The sequence below is a fragment of the Alligator mississippiensis genome, chromosome 2, assembly GCF_030867095.1.
Source record: "Alligator mississippiensis isolate rAllMis1 chromosome 2, rAllMis1, whole genome shotgun sequence".
In the NCBI taxonomy this organism is placed as follows: Eukaryota; Metazoa; Chordata; order Crocodylia; family Alligatoridae; genus Alligator; species Alligator mississippiensis.
The window spans coordinates 137,967,648-137,989,342 of record NC_081825.1 but is presented as its reverse complement, the minus strand read 5'-3'; the positions used below and the strand labels follow the sequence as shown (position 1 = coordinate 137,989,342).

General features: G+C 42.8%; 1 protein-coding gene and 1 non-coding gene across 12 annotated transcripts in view; both read left to right on the top strand.

Moving 5' to 3' along the window:
* Positions 1 to 21,695, top strand: part of ADGRL3 (adhesion G protein-coupled receptor L3) — a 904,177-nt gene that overhangs the window by 87,200 nt on the left and 795,282 nt on the right. The gene's annotated exons all lie outside the window — the stretch shown is intronic.
* LOC132248917 (U6 spliceosomal RNA) lies at positions 5,285 to 5,387 on the top strand. The gene has a single exon (XR_009460390.1). It is a non-coding gene; the product is annotated as a U6 spliceosomal RNA (small nuclear RNA).

Sequence of the window (21,695 nt, the reverse complement as noted above, 5' to 3'; positions counted from 1 at the left end):
ACTTTTCCATTTCATATATGTATATGTGCAGCCACCATCTTCCATTTTTAATGCACTAAATGCATCCCAATGAGAGCTAAGTGACTGCATTCAGATGAAATCAGGAATGCCCCAATCTTTCTTACTGAAGTGATGCTAAATATTGTGGAAGTTCATGGGGTCTCATTGAACCCCTTCAGAGACCTCCAAAACTTTGTAAGAAGCTGTTCCAGTTGCCAGGCAGGCTGTTTTAGTGGTACAATGTTTAAAAGTTGGATTACAAGGGGCCAGCACAGCATACCTACAATGTTCCATCTCTGTCCTCTTAAGTCAGTTCTGCTTTTCCTGGGAAACCTAATTATTCCTGTGAAATCTCAATGAGCTATTGACTGTCTTATTGGTCATTGGCTGTTTGGAACAAATAGCTAAAGGAGATCAAAAATGGTCTTATTACAGAGGTATGTCATGTTTGGAGAGAGGCAAAATGGGACAGATACTGGACTGTAGCTGGTGCTGATGGTGCTTTGGCTATAGTTAGTTGTACTGTTTGCTTTCTTTTTGGAGCAATAAAAAATCCATTGTACACCGGCAGTCTTGCAAAAGTCTTTTGTTCTGACTGTTGTGTGGGGGAAGGTTGCAGGGGGAAGAAAAGAAGAAAATCATTTGCACCAGAAGGTATTTAATTAGGAACTCAGAACTTTTAAGAAGACTGACTCATTCACGGGCTGCGCTGCCCAAACGTCTTAAATGGCGTGTGTTTAGGGGACTGAGCCCTATTAGCTAAGAAAATTTTCGGGAGGCTAGGTAGGTCATTAACAGGTGTGGGGAAGAGGCAAGCCCTGTAAGTGTTGCTGTGATCCCTCTGGCCTCATAGACTGATGGGCCTTCTTTCCCTTTGATTTCCTTTCTACTACTGTAAGTCTTCAGGGGGATGTTTGGCAAGAACATTTTTCAGTAATCTGTGACGTTATATTTTAGCCTTAGTTATGCTAGCTGACCTTGTCCAGTGTTGGTGGCTGTTCCTGTCAGCTTCCACCTGCAGCAGGATCTCTCCCCTGTCAATTGGCCAAGCTGTAAGAATAGGTTGGAGATCTTTTAGCTGATGTGTTAGCTGTGAACAGCTCACCTGAGGAAATCATTCATGTACAGCAAAGCTGTTAGCAAAATTGCAAGACAAGCTATCATCAGCTCTCTTCCTTATTTGCTCCAGGGCCCTTAACTTCTGTTTCACTCTGGTAAGCTAACTATACTGTTGGTTGTATAGATCTTTATGATATAATTCTGTAATAATATTATTAATAATAATAGTAGTTTTCTGTTGGTGGTGGCTCATCATATAATTCTGTAAGTGCATGGTCTGCTGTTAGGGGCACAGCAGGTGCAAATACCTTGGCAGGAAACATAATGCAGCAAGAAAAGTACTAGCCTAGGACTTAGTTAGCTAATTCAGTTCTCTGCCCTGATGGACATCCAACTGTAAGGCACTTGAATGCCATCCTGTGCACCCCTGTTTCATTTCCCAGAAGGACTGTCGACTCATCAACTTTACCAGTGCATTTTCACTTTAGCCTTAAGTCTACATCACAAAAAACAGCAAGGAGAAAGAGAACTCGGTCACCTGTTGTGTTAATGGTGTTTTTAGGGACTCGAACAGGATGAAAGAGGATTGCACTTGGGTATCTTGAAGGTGAAATAGCATTTGTGCCTGAGACCTGCAAAATTTCAATAATAGCATTGTCCTGTCTCACAGGGGAGTTGAGAAGATAAATATGTTCAGGACTATCAAATGCTTTGATATGACAGCAAAAGGGGCCAGATAAGCATACAAGATGCGTAATGAGTAGTGCCGTGTATAATTAGGGTTGGATTTTAACTTTCATATTCCATTAATCTTCCCTCACCCTCTTTTTGTATTATTTGTAATAGACTTAAGCACATTTTCATCACATTTTTCTTGAAAGAGTTTAGCCCAGATGGGGATTTAAAAAGGCAAGTTGGGAAAAAAAATGTTGAGTAATAAACATTATAGAACTCCCTTTTATATATAATATTCATATTGGTGAAGACTTTAAAAGTTGACTAATGATTTTGACCTCCAGTTCTTGTGGAATCACCTTGAAATACTTTTACAAGATCCTGACATTTGAGCCCTCAGCTATGACATTCTGAAATATAGGTTCTTTGGAATATGTCAGTCTAGGCACCTAAAAATCACTTGCCCATCCGTTTTATAATCAAAACAGTTTGTTGTAGGAAACACAGCCAGCCAATATCCTAATCACTCTTAGCTGATGGTTGAATTCAGACCAGTGTGTTATAATATTTCTTAATGACAAATAATGATATAACCAAATGAATTATTTGACCATTGAGAAGGTTAGCCTCAATACAAAATATATGAAAACATTACGCTGTGTTGTATAGTTCAGATTAATAAGAAATGCTTACCTGCGCAGTAAGCAGTCTTTTATAGATTGCTCAAACACGAGCTCGATGATGCATTGTACACAAGTTTTAAAAAACTGTAGACCTAAGCAAAGATGTACTGTATCAGCATGTGAGTGAGGTGAGGTGAGCAGAGTGCTGCTGAAGTAGAATGTGCCAATTCTATCACTGTATCCATATGGAGAATGGTGTATCTTGTGATGTGACAGGGCCACTGTCTCCTCAGTCTATCAGAACAAGTTAAAGACAGCCAGGAAAATTATTGGAAAACTCAAGTGCCATTTCCCATGCTAGTCACCAAGGGCAGATATCTGCTTTTCAAAATGAAGAGCCAGACTGTGAATTTTTTCTGATTATAGAAAATCTCGAGTAGCAGCCAGAGGGTATAAACAGAAGTCACCATTGAAGCAGATCAGCTCTGCCAGAATGTCCCAGCACAGCTGATCCACTTCACTGGGCAAGACAGATGTTGCCTGTTGTCCCACAGGGTTGGCCCCTGCTGCACCTGGGAGCAGTCGAGGCCCAATACTGCGCGGAACACTAGGGGTGCATCTCTGTAATCAGGGGGGCACCTTTGGTTTCCTTGTTTGTGGAGACATGTTTCAAGTTGGATTCCCCAGGAGTGTCTCTCTGCAAATGGGGGAACCAGGCAGGCACTCCTGGGGCTTCAGGGTCACAATTCCTCATACCCAAGGCAGCTCTGGACTTCCTGTGTTCTCCTGTCATAAAGCAAAGAGATTTCTGTCAGAAAAAAAGCAGCACAAATTTTTACCACCTGTGGCAAAATTTTAGGCTTCTGTGGCATGACAAGGGGCATGGATGTATATTTGCTTGGCCTTTGTGCTGCATCAAAAATGTATATGTTGGCACAAAATCTGTATCTGTATCTAGCCAGAGGTGTTGTTAGGCAGGCTCCAGTTCCACAAAGCATTGGTGTTCATGCTTCGGTCCGTCTGTGTTCAGGGAGATGCTTAAACATAGGCTCAATTTAAGCTTAGGTGCCTTCCTGAAATGGGATTAACTGCTGCATTAGGAGAGAAAGCAACTCATGTCAGAAAATGCACCAAGTAAGCAATTAAAAAGCAAATTAAATGAGAAAGGTGTTACGAGTAGCAGGCCTTCTATATGTTGATGACAGTGCTTTCCAGGCATATATTGTCTTTTAGCTCAAGTAATCCTAAAACCCTTAGCAAGTACAGACATACAACCAGTGAAAGTAGCAACTATAGCACACAGCAAACCATACAATAGAAAGAGGGAGAGAACATTTTTGTGAAGAAAACCAGGGCAAGACTTCTGCTCTGATGTGCATTATCATTCTTAAACACCAACCCTTTGGCACTGTTTAGCTACAGCTATTGTTGTTATTAACAGCTAAATCTTTTTAAAGCTGCACAATGTTCCAAACTGTTAAAGCACTGAAAAGATCTGCATCTTTAAATGGAATACAAGTGTGTTTCCTAGCTCAAAAGACTTGAAAGTACTGAATTGCTGTTATTCAAGCCTGACTTGATTTTTATTTTTCCCTTTAAGATTTATGAAACAAGTCAAAGTTGAGAAATATTGGTTTGATAGTTTTAAGTTATGAACCTCTAAAATTCAGCAACCATATTGTTAGATGGAACATTATTAGCATATGAATCCTGAAAAGTGTGTTCCAGATACACTGGAATACCTAACAAAAATAGCCTAATGTAGAAGACTGGCCATTTTAAACACACCAAAGTCGTGAACTACAGAAATAATTTCCTTCAAGCTTGACAAGACTTTCAAGAGACTTGTTACCTCTACTAAACATAGTTTGAAGCTTCTAATTCTGCATTTTTCAAAACAGGAAAATGATGTCTTGAGCAGAATATATGCAAAAAAAATGTTTTTGTTCCTAGCTATATAACTCAAACTCATTGGAACTGATCACAAAAATTTAAAAAGTATTAAAATTAATTGAATAAGATAGTGCTTTCTTCCCTTTGCCTTGTTGTTATCTGGTTTCTTAGAGCACAAGCCTGTCATTCTGATTTGGTCATTTGTGGATGAGCTTGTTTTATCAGGTATGTCTGGCAATATATTCAAAAGGAAGTGAGTTTCAGCTCATCCTCATCTGCCATTCAAAGCTCTTCATATTGAATGCTGTTTTCTCTGCTATCAGTGAAACCTGGGCTCCCATAGGCGTGTTTGACTCTGGGGTAATCCTAGGAGAAAAAGGTGAGTTCTCAAGTGCTTTTAGACTCTACGCTATTCAAGATGGGACCTTCAGTTTGACTCTCACCCAGTGGACTTGTATATAGCTTCCAGTTTAGATGAATTCATTCTAGTCAGACCCCCTAAATTTAAAATGTCTCTCATGATTACAGTGATCTGTGTGTTGCCCTGAAAAGAGCATTCTCCTGTAAAGCAAGACATCCTTTTTAGTTTTAAAAATAATCTGACTGATGAATTCTAAAATTTCAGAAGGAATTTATTTCCTCTCCTTCCCCCACTTCCCCTGTAAGGGGGCTGGGGATTTATTTATTTATTTATTTATTTTTTAAAGGAGAGTTTGCTATTTTTTATAATTTGCTGTTCTTTCTTTCTTTCTTTGCCTCACGCGGGTCGAGCCCTGAGGCTCCCCATGGGTGTCCCCGCTTGCAGAAATGTAAATATGTAAATAGACCTTTGGCTCGCTATGGTTTTTAGTCTAGAGTGTACAGGCGGGCCTTGCAGGCCGTGAGCCCAGGACCATGTCTGTGAGGCCCAGGTGTTCGGGCCAACCTGTTCATACTCTTTACTGGCCCCGATTTGTCACCCTCCCTGGAATAAACGCCTCTTAAAAGTAAAAATAAATAAATAAATAAATAAATAAATAAAAGGTCTGTCTTTCTTTCTTTCTTAGCACATATACTAAAATTGGAACGATACAGAGAAGATTAGCATGGCCCCTGCGCAAGGATGACACGCAAATTCGTGAAGCGTTCTTTCTTTCTTTCTTTCTTTCTTTCTTTCTTTCTTTCTTTCTTTCTTTCTTTCACTGAAGTCGCTGCCCACTCACTGAATGCCAGTATCAAAAGCCAAATTAACTATTTCCTGAGTTTACTTTTCTTGAGCCATAATGTAAATAGTTCTTGAGAAATGGCTGTTCCAGATTGGCATGGATAAGCATTATGTAGCTTGCCATCACGTCACCTGGCCACTTACGGCAGAAGTTTTTAATAAGAGAAAAAGTTGTTATCATATTGCATCTTGTGGTTGTTGCCTCCTGGAGTATAAATACACTTAATGATGTTGTTTAATATGATGCATCCTGTTTCACCATATCAAAATCATTTTAATGCAGTATACCTGTCTGGTATGACTAACTTTAATGTGCACCACAACCATAAAAGTTATCAGCAGAAAAGAAAAACAGCCCAGTTTAAGAAATGATAGGTTGTTGAGTATAGTACTATTTCTGAGAAAGTTTTATTCATGAACAAATGCTGCTTTTTTTCAGAGCTTGTACAAACCTTGAAAAGCATCCTGTAACCAACTTAATCACATGGCCATAGAAAAGATGTTGCTCTACCCGGGGGGGGACGACATCATTCATTTTTATTAATTTAGGCTGTGACTGTTTTAAAGAAGACACAGACACAGGGAGCTGAGATTAAATTATGCTTTGGCCCATATCTCAGGACGTGAATTTAAATCGTTATTAAATGAGTTCTTAGCCTTCTAGGGATAATACTCCACCCCAGAATATTTTCTTGTTTTCATAGATTTCATAGACATTAGGGCTGGAAGGTACCTCCGAAAATCATTGAGTCCAGCCCCCCACCCCAGGGGCAGGAAGTCAGTTGGGGTCACAGGATCTCAGCAAGATAAACATCCAAATTTCTCTTAAAGAAGTCCAGAGTTGGTGTTTGCACCACCTATGGTGGCAGTCTGTTCCAGGCCTTGGGGGCTTGGACAGCAAATACGTTTTTCCTTATGTCCAGCCTGAAATGGTTTTGGAAGAGTTTGTGACTGTTTGACCTTGTCATGCCTTGGGGTGCTCTGGTGAACAGGCGTTCCCCCAGATCCTGATGTACACTGTACCCGCCTCCGTTCGATTAGGAGCTCGTGCGCCGCCTTAGCCCGGGCTCAGGATCTTGTGCCCCCGAGCTTCGTTGGTACGCCCCAGGGTTTACCCTGGCTGGTATTAAGGGGGACCCTAGAACTCGCCTGCCACGACTTTGATGACTCTCTCAGTGGGGGGGTCTTCCCTTGGGGTATCCCCTGGTCACGGCACGCCTCTTCGCAGGTACTCTCGGGGCTCCGTCCTCCCCTACACCCCGGCCATACGCCACCTCAGGTCTTCCTGTCCTGGCCTCTCACCTGTCCTCATCTCGTCCTCTCTCTCGGCTCGGGCACCCTAGCCCCTACAGGCTGTCTTCGGGCCGGGTATGCCTCACCCAGTTGGAGGGTGCTGCCCTGATCCCTCCTTCCTTGGGAGGCAGCCGTCCTCTCTGCCTCCCCCAATAGTCTCGGCCGCCGTTACCCACTCCGGCGGCTCCGCAATACCGGCTACAGCTGGCCCCGCTCTCAGGGTAGCTGCTACGCCTCCCGCTGCCTCGGGTGGTGAGTTCCCCGCTGGCTGCTGCCCCGCCTCTGGGGCTGACTTCTCCCCCTGTCTCTGCCCCTCTGGGCTCTCCGCTGCGCTGCTCGCAGCCTGCTCTGCCTCTATCCGGCGGCGTCCCGCACTCCGCGGGTGGCGGCTGATCCCCTGCTCGCTGGAGCTCCGTGCTCCTGCTCTCTCCCTCCAGCCGCCCCGCTGCTTCGGCGGGGCCGCCTTTTGTTCCTCCCGGCCAGCGTGCCCCGCCCCCGCTGCTCAGCCGCAGCCGGATAAATGCCTGGCTGATGGCCCGCGCCGGCAGCACCGGCGCATGGAGTTTCTTCGGGTCTTCCGGCCCTGCGGGAGGTAAGCAGACCCCTTGGCTGCCGCGGGGGTCTCCCGGTGCCCCCGCTCCCCTGGGACATACACCCTTTATATACTTGTAGGCAGCCACCAGGTCATCCCTGAGCCTGCGCTTTTCCAGGCTGAAGAGTCCCGTAGCTCTCAGTCTCTCATCATAAGGCCTGTTCTCCTACCCTCTGATCATGCGCGTGGTTCTCCTTTGGACTCTCTTAACCTTCTTCACATCCTATTAAAATTGTGGAACCTAGAATTGGATGCAGTACTCCAGCTGCGGCCTCACCAAGACTGAGTACAGTGGGAGGATTACATCCTGGGACTTGCTTGAGAAGCATCTATGAATGCAAGCCAGAGTTTTGCTCATTTTACCAGCTGTGACATTGCACTGGTGGCTCACTCATCTTGTGGTCAGTCATGACCCCCAAGTTCCTTTCGGCTGTGGTGCTAGCAAGCATTGCACTGCCAAGACTATAAGCATGCTGTGGGTTTTTTTCCCCCCAAGGTGGAGTACCTTGCATTTTTTGCTGATGAATGCCATCAGGTTTTCATCCGCCCATTTTTTGATCCTGACTAGGTCGGCCTGGATCACCATCCTATCCTCTGGTTTTAAGCAATGAGGTACCATTTAATGCACCGCAATGGCAAAGATGGTAGAATTTACCCTGTCAATATTGCTATCACTTCCAGTTGGTGCTTGAGAAGAGCACTGCTAAGATTAGAAATGTGTGCACCCCAGACTGCTTAGTGAGAAATGCTGGACCTTGTGTGCATGTTAAATTAATGTTTCAAAGTTCCTTGGACAAAGGTTTAGTATTCACGTTCTTAAATTAATAAGAAAGCAGAGTTGCAAAGAGGAAAGAAAAATGCTTGCAAGTTTGGTGTGCAGTACCCACTACTGTACTGGGGCACTAGACTGCTGTGATGCTCTGTGGCTGAGATGTCTTAAAGGCTCCTTTGGTGTGGACGCCCAGTTACCATTAATTTTTTTTTAAAGAGGTTTGGGCATCCAAGTCTCTTAGGGAGCTTTGACATCTTAGCCAAAATGTTCCCAGGTGGTCAGTTGTATGCAGGGTGTACAATGACACGCTGGCTAATGCTGAAGCCATTTCAGTCTTCAGGCTTTAATCTCTGGCAAGCTCCCAAAACACATTTGCGTGCATGGCTCAAAGTAAAGCATTACTGCCAGACGGGAGGAGAGGGTGTAAATACTCTAGGGACAAGAGCTTCATAGACACAATGGACTATTAGAGTCCTTCCCATCCTGGCTCCCAGAGGGCCCCTCAGTATAGCAATGCCAAGCTAACTATGTCCCCTGAGGCTCCCTTGGCCTAGTCGTTGGGATGTCCCTTCCTCTATCCACTCTTGTATTTGAGAAAAACTAAGTGTCAGCCTGGGGATTTTCTGGGGGCCCTCTCGCAGTTGTCCATGTAGTGTTTGCCCCACTGCTATGCTTGCAGGCTGCACCTGCAGTCTTTGAAAGTGGTCCTGCTCCAAGCCTTCTCTCTAGTCTTTAGCCCTGATCTCCACTACCAACTTCCCATCTGCAGGTGGGAATCTGCCTGCAGCCTTCTATTCTGGCATCTCTTTCTGTCCTGTTTTCAGTGGCTGTTTCCTGTGCCTTCCAGACATGGCTCCTGAATGTCACGGAGGTGCTGAATTTGGGTCATATGGCTTGCCTTGGGGTGGGAGCAAGTGATTGCTAATGAGCTGGTTGGTTCATTAAACCTCTTGCTTTCCTGTTTCATTAATTCCTCACAGTCTTGCTTCCTTCATAGGTCATGTCTTGTCAGGCTATGGTAACACAAAAAAGGCCTATTTACATACTTTTCAGTTCTAGATGCATTAAATTGTGCTACTTCTTGCAGCAAAGTACTGCAAGAAGATAAAAGCACAGACGCTGTGTACAGAATCCTTTTGATTTAAAACCTTTGGGTTCATCTGCTTGGAAGCAAGCACCTTGTTGGTCTCTGCTGCTGTGGTGATAGGGCATTTAGGACAGCTCACTACAGATCTAGAGTCTAGGGAACCAGAAGTGCTAAATTGTAAACTCCCTTCTGTGGTGTTAGCTACAAAAGCTGATGTACCTTAACCAGGTGAACCTGGTGTGCCTTTGGCTTTGGGTGGATCTTTTGACCTCAATGTACTTCTAGCCCCCTGCAGTGCATGTTTCCTTCTGAACTCTACTCCCCATTTTGCCCATGAGGAACCAAATTACAGTAAATAGCTTAGAATGGGTTATTTGAAATGTGGTTTTCCTAGCCTGAGGTTTGGTTTTCCCTTCTTCCCTGTCTCCTTGATGAATAAAGCTAGCATTTAGATTAACATGGCTCTGATACTGCCACCTCACCATGCCCTGTGCCCAGAAAACAGACTGGGGTTTTGCCTAAATAAGAAGGTAGTGCAGCTAGCTCATTTGTCCTTTTAGAGAGGGTAGGTGACAAAGTCTGAAAACCAAAGTTTAAAGAAATCCCTGTAAAATCACATCAGGCTCAGGGGACATCTGTTCAGCTTGCCCTCTAGTTGAATGGACCCTTGACCTCATTGTGATATCAGCTGAGCGACCTCTGACCCTTCTGTGACATCACTGTGCCCCCAGGCATCACTACTGGGGCATGGTGGGGGTGAGGGAGATCCACTCTCACCAGGGTAATGGAGCATGAGGCACAAATGAATGTGCTCCTCTCCCTCCATCTGGAGATGCACTTGCTGCTGATCCTGTCCTAATGGCCTCATAGGCCAAAGCTTTACCTGTCTCCCCTTCCTTCACTGTCACACCTAGAAGGAGGGAAGTGAGATACTGACATAATACTCCTTCAGGACCCACTTTCTTTTACCCTGACACATTTGTGTCCTGAAAATGGAGGCAGCATTGCGAAGAGGTAGGGAGACCAGCAGGTAATGCGAGAGTTGGAATGAGAAACTTGGGACAAGGAGAGATAAGAGAGAGAGAGTGTGAAGTTTGGGAAGAGGGATTCAAGCAGGTTCTATGCTTATGTCTAGTATGGGGGGGAGGAAGCTGTGCAATAGGAGGTATTTTGCAAGGACTGGGTAGTTTAGACAGCATACAGGTATTGTGGTTGCTGTCAACTAACTGTAAGATCCTAGAGGTGAAAGAAAAATTGTGATTTGTTTTTTCTTTTTTAGTCCTCTTGATAGCTCTGCAAAGAAGCCTCGCTTGCAATACAAAATTTAATAGACAGTGCATAAGGGAAAATTTCATCTCTGGGTGTTTTGAAAAAATGAACTCAAACTGCTAGCACGTTGCTTTGTGACAGGCATCTATATTTTTCCCCCATGCCTGTTCCCTGCGGGCACTATTTGTACAGTGTAGTATGCAGATTACCCAGAACCTTGATTTTTTTTTAAAAATATATACACACATGCATCTATGGAGCCGTGACAAAGTAAATTCATGATGCTTGTATATGAAAAAACCATGCTGCCGAGGAAGCAGCTATTGGGGCTTAATAAGTGTAAATAAGAATTGACATGGTAGGCAGGAACCGCTCTGAATCAGCCATTATGTTCCATTGTGTCCTTGTGCTGATTAAAGGTCATTTATAGGGCACTGCAGCGGGACAGAGTGGCTAGGCCTATTGTGTCAGCCTGCAAATTAATGACCAGTGAGATCAGAGACAGTGGAAAAATTGCAGGGCCAAATTCAGTTTTCATGTCTGCTTGGGCAAATGCAAAGTGACTCTTCTGAAACCCATGAAGTTACTCTGGGTAACTAGATAGGTGAGTTTGTTTCTGGATTTTTTTCCCTTTAAGATATTGCTGACTTGTGCTACTTTATTATTTCCTCGTGCTGCCCTGTCTGTACTCATCTCTTGTTTGTGGTCTTGCACTGAGACAGTGTGCCATTTGACTGGTCATATCTTTCAAGCCAGACATGAAGTGAGAGGTCAGGTAGGTAGGTCATTACTTCTCCCCTGATTTGGTACATGTCTGCTTGTGGCCAAATTTCTTAACACTGGGGGGACTGAAGGTAGACTGCAGTACTGGACTCTTTCTATCTTATAACTGGACTCTTTCTATGTTACATCTGAGGTTCCAGTACTCCATACGGGAAGGTTTGCAACATGAAGGAAATCAGGGAAGTTCTTTCTAGTTGAAAACTATTGCATTGGGTTTTGTCTCCCTAATATGGTGTTCTTGATCCTAGTAGTACAATAATTTTCCTGCTAGTTTATAACTCATTTCACTTCACGCCAGAAGAACTTGGTAAATAGGTAAATTGGCAGCTTTCCATTCTTGCAGAAAGAGTCAAAGTGAAGGGGAGAGGTCTGATCTTATAGTCCAAGTGTGAGACCAAGAGCTAGACATTCGACTATTCCAGTTTCAACTATGCCATTAATTTACCCTGTGGCCTTAGATGAATTACTTAATCTTACTAAGCACTTAGTGTACATAGCATTGCCTTTCTGAAAGTCCTTAGTTGCTCTATAAATGTCATGATGTGTAATTCATTAATGTTTATGTGAACTAGTACCATCCTTGGGTTTGGGTGATCTACATGAGGGGTTTTTAGGTTGTCATAGTTACCTTGGTGCAGTTATATTACTATAAAACTCTAGTGTAGATGTGCTACACCAGTCCACAGAGGAACTTGTAATGATGGGTTCATTTTAACACCCAGGCTAAGCTGTATGCCCACAAAGATCCATAATAAAAGCAGGTCCTGTGGCTGGGTGAAGTGAGCTGGAACAGAAGCCAGACTTCTTGGATTCAGCTTCTGTCCTGTACATGCATCATTGTTCTCTCCTGCTTATCTTCTCTTTGTTTTCGCTGTGTGAGAAATGTGTCTTTCTTTATGCATTTCATGGTTAGGTAGGGAAGATTCATTAGTAAACATTTCCAAAGTGCCTTGAAGATGGAGGACAAAATGCAAGTATAAATGCAAAGAGCCTGATCCTTTTTTATCATGTGCCAGTGGAAAACTGTTGTGAGGTCACTGATTTCAGTGCTGTTACATATATAACTCAGGTGAGAGGAGATTCAGAATGTCAGAGTTAGAAGTAGTTGCTGAACAACTTTTTTTTTCCAGCTCTAAAACAGCTGCTTATAATCATTCTCTCCCCCGTCCCTTCCCAGCTATAGACTCAAAGTATAATCAAGAATAAAAATAGATAGGTTTGGGTTTAACACAAGAATTTTACCTCCTTTAGTTTGTTCAGCTTTGGGAGGTAGAAGGGTGAGAGGGTTACATGCCTTGGCGTTGTGCTGGAGAGCACTGATGAAAAATCAGAACCAGATCACTACTGGTTGAGAGGCACAGGAAATGAAACAGAAGGTAGAATGACCCCTTTCTGAAGAACAGGTCTTTCAGGTTGATGGAATGTCAGGAGAGAGGAACAAAGGCAAATTCTTTACTTGTGCTCAGTAAATGTCTTGCAAATGTGAGCATGAGGGAGTCATTGCAACCTCCCTATGCCTTTCTGCAGATTCTGTACATTGGAAAAATGGAAATCAGCAGCTAGAGCACGGTCGCTGCCATGCTGTATATTTTGATACATAAATTACCATTGTTGTAGACAAAAGATAAAATGGGGTTGACAGTGGGGATAATAGGTCTTGGTCTAGAGAATTAAGAGTTTTCATTCAAACAGTAAACTCGGATTACTGCACATCAAAACACAATATACTGAGCAAATGTAAATAACAGAAAGCTTTCTTTTGGAGACCTTTAAAGTGGGTGAACCAGGACTGTGGTGTTTCCATAGTTTAATATCAGTGTCAGATATGATATTGTGTGATTATAGCTAAGGCTGAAAAGCAAGCTCATACAGACATGCCATAGAACAGAATTAGAAACAGGTGTTAAACCACATTTCAAAGACATCACAACTGGAAAATATAATGTCCAGACCTGTATTGCTTTGTAGGCCTTTTACTCCATGCTGTGTATAACAATTGTATACTCGGCTTCTGAATCTAGTACTTCTGGGTAAATTCTCAGTATCGCTCACAACTCTTGTGATTTGGGTCTTAGCATTTTTAAGTGTTTCTTTTGCTTTATGTTTTTCCCCCATAAAGCCCCCAGTTGTTTGAAGCACTATATTGCAGAAGAAATTTAGTTTTACTTAGAAATGGAAAAGGAGTTTTTTTAGACATCAGAGTTATAGGGGAAAGTTTGAAAACATGAACTGAGCATTCCCTAAAGGCTCAAAAACCAGAACAGATATAAAAAGAACCCACTGTTTATTATTATTTTTCAAATCTCATGATTTTGGAGAGGAGTCAGACTTATGACTTGAATGTCTTGGGGTTGGTTATACTGAATTCTGCATATATATACCCTCTGATATCTCTTACCGGAATCCACAGGAGTGATGTATGAATATTGGAAAATAGAATTTGACTCATTTGGATTTACCTTCTTCACATTAAGCAGGAAGCACAAAAAAAGGAAGGTGCATCCAAGGTGTAATGTGAACATTTTAACTAATTGCTCCTTTTCTCATGGTGCTATGACTACCAATGCCTACTTCACATGCATCTGCTTGCTTCCCTGGCAGATTTCAGAGCATGAGGAATACAGGTTGGGATTGGAAGTGGCTTTTTGCCTGTTGGAGGCTTTTCACCACCACTGTTGCACTTCTAAATTAACCAGAGGAAGATTCATTCTCTCTGTAATTGGTCCTCCTCCTTACTAGGGGGAATTTTATAACCATTGTATCTGATGTATTGACCACCTTTCGCTGGAGTTGACTAGGTTCTCACTAAAGTTAGAGGCATTGTTCCTGCTCATACTAGAGCTCAATTTTATTCTAAGGGTGAAATCCTGGACCCTTTGATGGGAATGGCAAGATTCCCATCAACTTCAGTGGGGCCAGTGGTTTTGCAGAAAGAAAATGTTCTGTTTAATGGCAATCATCAAAATGTAAATAAAAGGAAATATTGACCCCAGGTACTGCTAATTGCACCAGGGAGGACTTTGTTTAAAAGAGCTATTATGTAAATGCTCTGAAATATTTTAACTATGTTTGAGCTTGAACAGTGATTTCAATGGACTGTGCACTGTATAATGTTAATTGCTTTATTTTTATGTAAAATGTGCTTTTACAGGACAGGTGGGGATGTTGCAAAAAGCACCCCCTCGGTTTACCAGCAAACAAAACCTATGACCTCCCCCCCCCCCGTATACCGGCAAACAAAACCTATGAAGTATCATCTGTCCTGGGTTTTCAGACTAGTCTTTCATGCTGTGGAAAATGCTGTGACTTTATTGTTCCATCTAATAATCTCTTCACTTAAATTGGGGTAGAAAATTAAGTCATCATGGGCGACAATGCTCAGCCCTCACAACTGAGCTTGATTTTCAGCACAGTTTGCTCTGAAACAGTGGTCTCTGCTGTATGCTGAGCCCTTCTGAAAATTCGGTACATGGAAGTCTTCATTTAGGTCCCTAACTGGGCCAGGCTGGGAGCTGGATTCATGGAAAATCTGGCTCTTAATAATTGTTACCTTCCCATTTGTAGTTTCTCTCCTGTTTTAGGATGCCTAGTTCTGGTTTAGCATCAGACCTGTTCTAGCCTGAGGTACAATTTCTCATGCATGACAACCTTCAGGATAATACATATTTCCCATTCCTTGGTCTAACACATTTCTTTTCTATTTAAGTGTACATTTGTTTGGGTAGCAGCTGTCAGGATGGCGTGAATCTTCATCAGGTCATGTCTTTTACTGAGTTAACGTGTAGCTCTGCAATGTACTCTGGAACAAAAAGGCTTGTTTCATGGCATGGTGAAATGTATCTCTAACAGGGAATGTATCTCTAACAATGGAATTCTGGCCCAGGAAAAGGATTCTGAGGCACAACCACAGTACGGATAAGAAGTGTCAGTAAAAACAGAACATGTATTGACAGTCTTAATATTGCATTTGAAATAATTGATCAGGGGAAAAATAACTGCATTTTTGTTTTTTATGTACCAGAAGAAACTGGATGAGCCAGAGGCTCTCCGTACATGCAGGGATATGTTTAAGTATTTGGTTCTTTACTTTTTTCATCATGGGAAACCGGAGTCTTCCCTGCAGTAAACAGACACAGCTCCCCCAGAACTCATGGAGAACTGAGTCCCCTTTTCACCAAGGCTGAATTTGGTCTGAAAGGGCTCAGGGCCTTGAATTACTTACATAGGAAACACCATAACAGCACTGGAAATGAAATAAAAGAAACAAAATTGTAGTAATTCAGTTTACAATATGTTCACCAGAATACATTCACAATTCTTTCTACTTAGGGACACAATCTGCTTGCTGTATTATGCCAGTAGAGATAACCCTTAATTCCTCTCGTATCCTGTTTTTGAATCATTTTGTTAAACAAAGGCCTTTGAGTCTTCCTTTGTTGCTGAGAACAAATGATGAGATTTTTGGAACTGTAGCTACTTTTGTTATTCACAAATTCCAGAGCCTTTCAAAATTCATCATCATTCACATTCTCAGCTTCACCACACAATCAGTCATTATGTCAGCAGCTGCCTGGGGAGTCTCACTTCAGCTCATTCAGCCAAATAATAAGCATCAGGACTACTGTGTCCACATTAAAATAATAATAATAGTAAGAGTAGTAATGATAAGGTTCTAGTGAGCACAGAGCAATGTGGCTATACCTTCTTCTTTTTGATGCATCCTTGCCTAAAAGTCAGCCTATCTTTGTAGCTCATTGTTTTACATACAGGTTAAGGTAAATCTGCAAATAAACTCATTTTCATCTGTATGGTGCCTCAATAGTGCAAAAGTATCTACAGACTTCCCTTCCTGAACGAGTTACAGGGCTCATTCTGTGGTTCTGAGTCAGGCAACCCTCTTGCTGACTGCAATGGGAGTTTGATCTAACTTCTTCCCCATTTCTGGATGCATTTAGAAGAAGTTATTTGATACCGGCACAACTTCAAATATAAGCTCACAGAAGAATATGTAACAACTGTAGCACCTTTCCTAACAAAAAAGCATGCATTTGGGGATATGCTGTTCATTACATCCCATCAAGTGATGTACCAGTATGAGTGAAAACTCACTAGTTTGACTTTTTATGATTTGCCTTTTTAAATTAAGTATGTGTGTGAAAGGAAACACTCCAGTGCTGAAACGAGATGATATTGTTAGTGGGAGTCTTCTTTCTTCTTCTCCGTTATGGCTAGGAATGTAATTTACAAAGGAAAGCAGGATGATTCCTTCCAGCTTGGCTTGCAGTGGCTTCCTGTACAGATGTATGCAAATGTAAATGTGTATCAGAAGTTAGGAGTGTGAGATTTCATTGCTGTAATCTACACAGTTGTTGACTAATCCAGGCTGGCTCTCTCCAGATGTCTCGCTATGGTAAAATCTTCAACAATAACTAGAGATACATTGTGCCAGTGCCATTGGGTTGTTAATGTAAATAGAAATAAGATTTAAAAGCTGGTTTGGAGGAACAAGGTAAAGCTGCAGTTTGCTTTTCAGTCACATATAGATTGGGATGCACTGTCCAGGCAGTGCACAATGTTGCCACCTTCTGCTGAACTGTTTGCATTCTTAGTAAATTTCTGCTTTCTGCGTGGCTCTCATTCAAACCTGTGCGAATGAGAATCAGAAGAGAAACTTCTGCATACGATTCAAGATTGCTATGGCTTGTGTGGGATTGAATCTTTATGTTCAGAGGAAGCGATTTAAACATTTTTGGGGGGTGTACAGAAGAAAATTGTATAGGGGTTTTTTAGTATGTATGATGACAGTGCTGAAGCAAACAGATGTCCAGAAAGGCTCATGTTAGTCAACTGCTTGTTGTTGGCAGTTTATAAGAAAAAAAATAAAAGTGATAAGAATAATTTTAGGTCTTGGATGCTCCTCCATTTTTCACCATTGCTGGCTTTTTTACACATTTCTACCCTAGAAAACTTGATTACCATTTTTAACTCAATGTAATGTAGGAGTAATTTGTAAAAAGATGGATGAGACTCTTTAACTGTGAACTCATTTAGAGTTTTTCTAAATGACATCCTCCACTGGTTTCATTAAGGCTTTTAATAAACTTACGGGTGGACGGGGGAAGAAAATGCGACTGAATTCTGTTTGTGGATGTGGTCTTTTTTGTTTATTAGGGTAGAGGAAGCTTTTCTTTAACAATGGCATTGTTTTTATTTAGACATGACCAAGCCCAGCAATAAGAGACCTCTGGAAGCTGCAGCTAGCTACAGACTGTTCTGCCCCCTGCAGTCCAGAGCAATGCCTTTCAAAATAGAGGACAATCTGTGCTCTTTTTATCTGCTTCCACATGAGTCCACATAATCGCAGCCATTCCACAAAGTGGCTAGTTGACTTTTACTTTCAGACTCTGACCTTACCTTTTACTGCTTTGCTTTGGAGAGCAAGAGCATGCTTCTTTTAGGTCACATAGTGATTTGCTCTTAAATCTTCATGCCTGATAGCGGTGCATTAGATTGGAAACTCTTTCTGAAAGCAGCATTCCTTCCTACTTCGGCAACCACTAGTGCAAGTGGAGCCCTTGTTTTGGCTAGGGTTCCTACTGTCTTTCTTAGATCCTATATTTCTTTGTGATATAAGGCTTTGAGCTAGTCAGGCATTAAATCTACTCATATCTTTAAATGTGTATGATTGAATAAGACAGTAGTAGGCAACTGATAATTCTCTGGATCATGGGTGCGTGTGTAGGAGGTCTTGTCAGGTGCCTCATGAATCTGCTTGTACAGCGTCCTGTGACTATTGCACCAAGACCTTCAATGCATATGCCTAGGCAAAGGTATGGAGGAGTAGAGGCTGTCCAAGACCTACCATCCCCCCTGTAGACCACTGAGACAGAATCCAAAGGCCAGACCGAGTCTAGCCATTCAGTTTCATAGATTCATAGATGTTAGGGTCGGAAGGGACCTCAATAGATCATCGAGTCCGACCCCCTGCATAAGCAGGAAAGAGTGCTGGGTCTAGATGACCCCAGCTAGATGCTCATCTAACCTCCTCTTGAAGACCCCCAGGGTAGGGGAGAGCACCACCTCCCTTGGGAGCCCGTTCCAGACCCTGGCCACTCGAACTGTGAAGAAGTTCTTCCTAATGTCCAATCTAAATCTGCTCTCTGCTAGCTTGTGGCCATTATTTCTTGTAACCCCCGGGGGCGCCTTGGTGAATAAATCCTCACCAATTCCCTTCTGTGCCCCTGTGATGAACTTATAGGCAGCCACGAGGTCGCCTCTCAACCTTCTCTTAAGGAGGCTGAAAAGATCCAGTTTCTCTAGTCTCTCCTCGTAGGGCTTGGTCTGCAGGCCCTTAACCATACGAGTGGCCCTTCTCTGGACCCTCTCCAGGTTATCCGCATCCCTCTTGAATTGCGACGCCCAGAATTGCACGCAGTACTCCAACTGCGGTCTGACCAGCGCCCGATAGAGGGGAAGTATCACCTTCTTGGACCTATTCGTCATGCATCTGCTGATGCACGATAAAGTGCCATTGGCTTTTTTGATGGCTTCGTCACACTGCCGACTCATGTTCATCTTGGAGTCCACTAGGACTCCAAGATCCCTTTCCACTTCCGTGCTACTCAGCAGGTCATTCCCTAGGCTGTAGGTGTGCTGGACATTCTTCCTCCCTAGGTGCAGCACTTTGCATTTCTCCTTGTTGAACTGCATTCTCTTGTTTTCTGCCCACTTGTCCAACCTGTCCAGATCTGCTTGCAGCTGTTCCCTGCCCTCCGGCGTGTCCCCCTCTCCCCATAGCTTTTTGTCATCTGCAAACTTGGACAGACTACATTTCACTCCCTTGTCCAAGTCACTGATGAAGACATTAAAGAGTATCGGTCCAAGGACCAAGCCCTGTGGGACCCCACTGCCCACACCCTTCCAGGTCGAAACCGACCCATCCACTACGACTCTCTGGGTGCGACCCTCCAGCCAATTCACCACCCACCGGACTGTGTAGTCATCCACGTCACAGCCTCTTAACTTGTTCACCAGTATGGGGTGGGATACCGTATCGAAGGCCTTCCTGAAGTCTAAGTATACGACATCCACCCCTCCTCCTGTGTCCAGGCGTTTGGTAACCTGGTCATAAAAAGAGACAACAGTGCCTCAATGGTTGTAGCTTCTGCCAGAGATCAACAGATAAGAACTGCTGCTGACTGCCTAATACCTCAGTGAGAGTGTGTTTCTGTCAGGGTGAAGTCCCCTAGCCTTTCTCCAACCAAGAAGTACCTTGCAACATTATGGTATTTTACAGGAGCTACCCCGCCATGAGTATCCCCACCTCATTGCCACCAGGCCTTCCAGTTGGATGCAATTTACTGTCATGACCAGGATCAATAATTAATAGGTTAATAGAACAACAGGGCTGGAGTATACCAAATAGCTAGGACCTGAATATCAGACCCCAGTAATGGCAGTCTGCATCTGAGTAAGTAACATAGTGCAAATATTTATATCTTTATTTTCTGTATCAACTATACAACTGTTTATATTAATACATGCTTCCTTTTGTCTGAGATGTATGGAAGCCATTGGGAATATGTAAGAAAATGTATAGTACATGTTGAAAAACAGAACCAGAACAATAACTATGTAGACTGTACAGATTGTGCTCATTGGGCACTCGTATCTATGGCAGCATTGAAAGAGTAGGTGCCTGAGGGTGAAATTAATATTCTTGGTGAAAAATTGCTCTCACATAGAGGCACAAGCATAATTTTTTTCTTTACCAGGAGTCATATGTGCTATCTTGTTAGATAGGCTAAAAAGGTTTGAACCTTTTTATCTTGAATAATAGTATTTATCTAGGAGTGTATTTAGTGGACAACTCACTTCCTAGACTTTCTGAACTAAAAGGATGAAATGGCAAGTCTCTATAACTGTAGGAAGTTTAGCTTATTTTTCCCCTGGTAATGGAAAAGTACCTGGTTATCACTTAGCTGTAATTTTCCCATCTTCCTTTATCTCTTCAGGTCTCAATACATACCTGAGCATTTCTTACCTTTCCTTTGTTTCCACTTTTCATTTGCTGAGCTTGCAGGCATGAGACAAGGAACATTTGTCTCCTCAGGTATTTGAAACAGTGAGGATTGTAAGTATGGTTCATTGGAGCTGGGTGCCAATGATGAGTTCATGTTATGCTATAGTTACACAAAATGCAACAGAGTTATACAAAGTGTACCATACGAATGAATGATCTTTTTAAAAATATGCATAAATCTAAATAAACTTCTTCCTCAGGAATTCCCTCTCTCTCTCTCCTGCCTGCTCACATCAAAGGAAGGGACTAGGGTACACAGAAGAAAGCCCTAACTCCCAACATTGCAGTGCTGGAGCTGAAACTCTAAAAAACAAAAAAACAAAAAAAAACCCCAAAAAATGCCACATGTTTGAAATAAATGTGGGGAGGTGGCAAAGGGGAAGAATAATTTTTCATTAGCATTTTCCATGCTTTGATGAAAACAAAAATTGGGTGGGGAAAAAAATAATTTGTGTTTTGGCTTCAAGAAAATGAATCAAGGAGAGCAAAAAAAGAAAAAAAAAAAAGTCAACCAGCTCTACTTTAGGGCTGTCCCAGTGCTGGTTGGGAGTGCTCAGACAGCTTGAATCTGTGGCACCGCTAGTCAGAGGTCACTGACTAAACTGGTCACAATGCCTTTGGTGGCCAACCCCACCCTTCACACCTGCAAATGGTATCAATCTTTTAAAGAGGTCACTGTAGTAGCCCCCACCTTATAAATTGTGGGCTAAATATTCAAACTGAAATCTGGACAGAATGTTGAATGGGGTGGTCAAGGAAACTACAAGGGAGGCCAGAGGACTCGTCTCACACTCCCAGAGATCCCACTTTCATTTGGGGTAACCTGGTTCTCACTTTACTGAGGGTAAGAGTATGCACGGGGACAGTTATCATGGAGTAGCCAGTGCATTGTAAATTCACATCATCTGGGCTAAATAGAGACAGTCAAAAAGCTTGAGGCTGAATCGATTCAGTCTTCGCAGGTTAGTCTAAACTGCAGAGATTAAACTGAGAAACAACTGGACAGACATTCACGTTTGATTCAGGAAATGCAGCCCCATACCTGTAGTGGCTCAGGCTAGAAGCCAGAGGGCACTAGAGCAGTGGTTCTCAAACTTCTTTTTCTTTTCAAGGACCACTTGAAAATTGCTGAGGGTCTCAATGGACCACTTACATTTTTTTGTTGTTGTTCTAGAAATCAAAGCACACAACTCATATTTTAATATCAGTAGTCTTACCTTACAAGTACAGATTGTTCTGCAACCTTTCTGCAGACTACCTGAATGGAGTTCGTGGACCACAGTTTGAGAACTTCTGCACTAGAGCATGGCTGTCTGGCATGTAGCCAACATGGGCTGTGTGTTCACTTCCTCTTTCTGGTGCC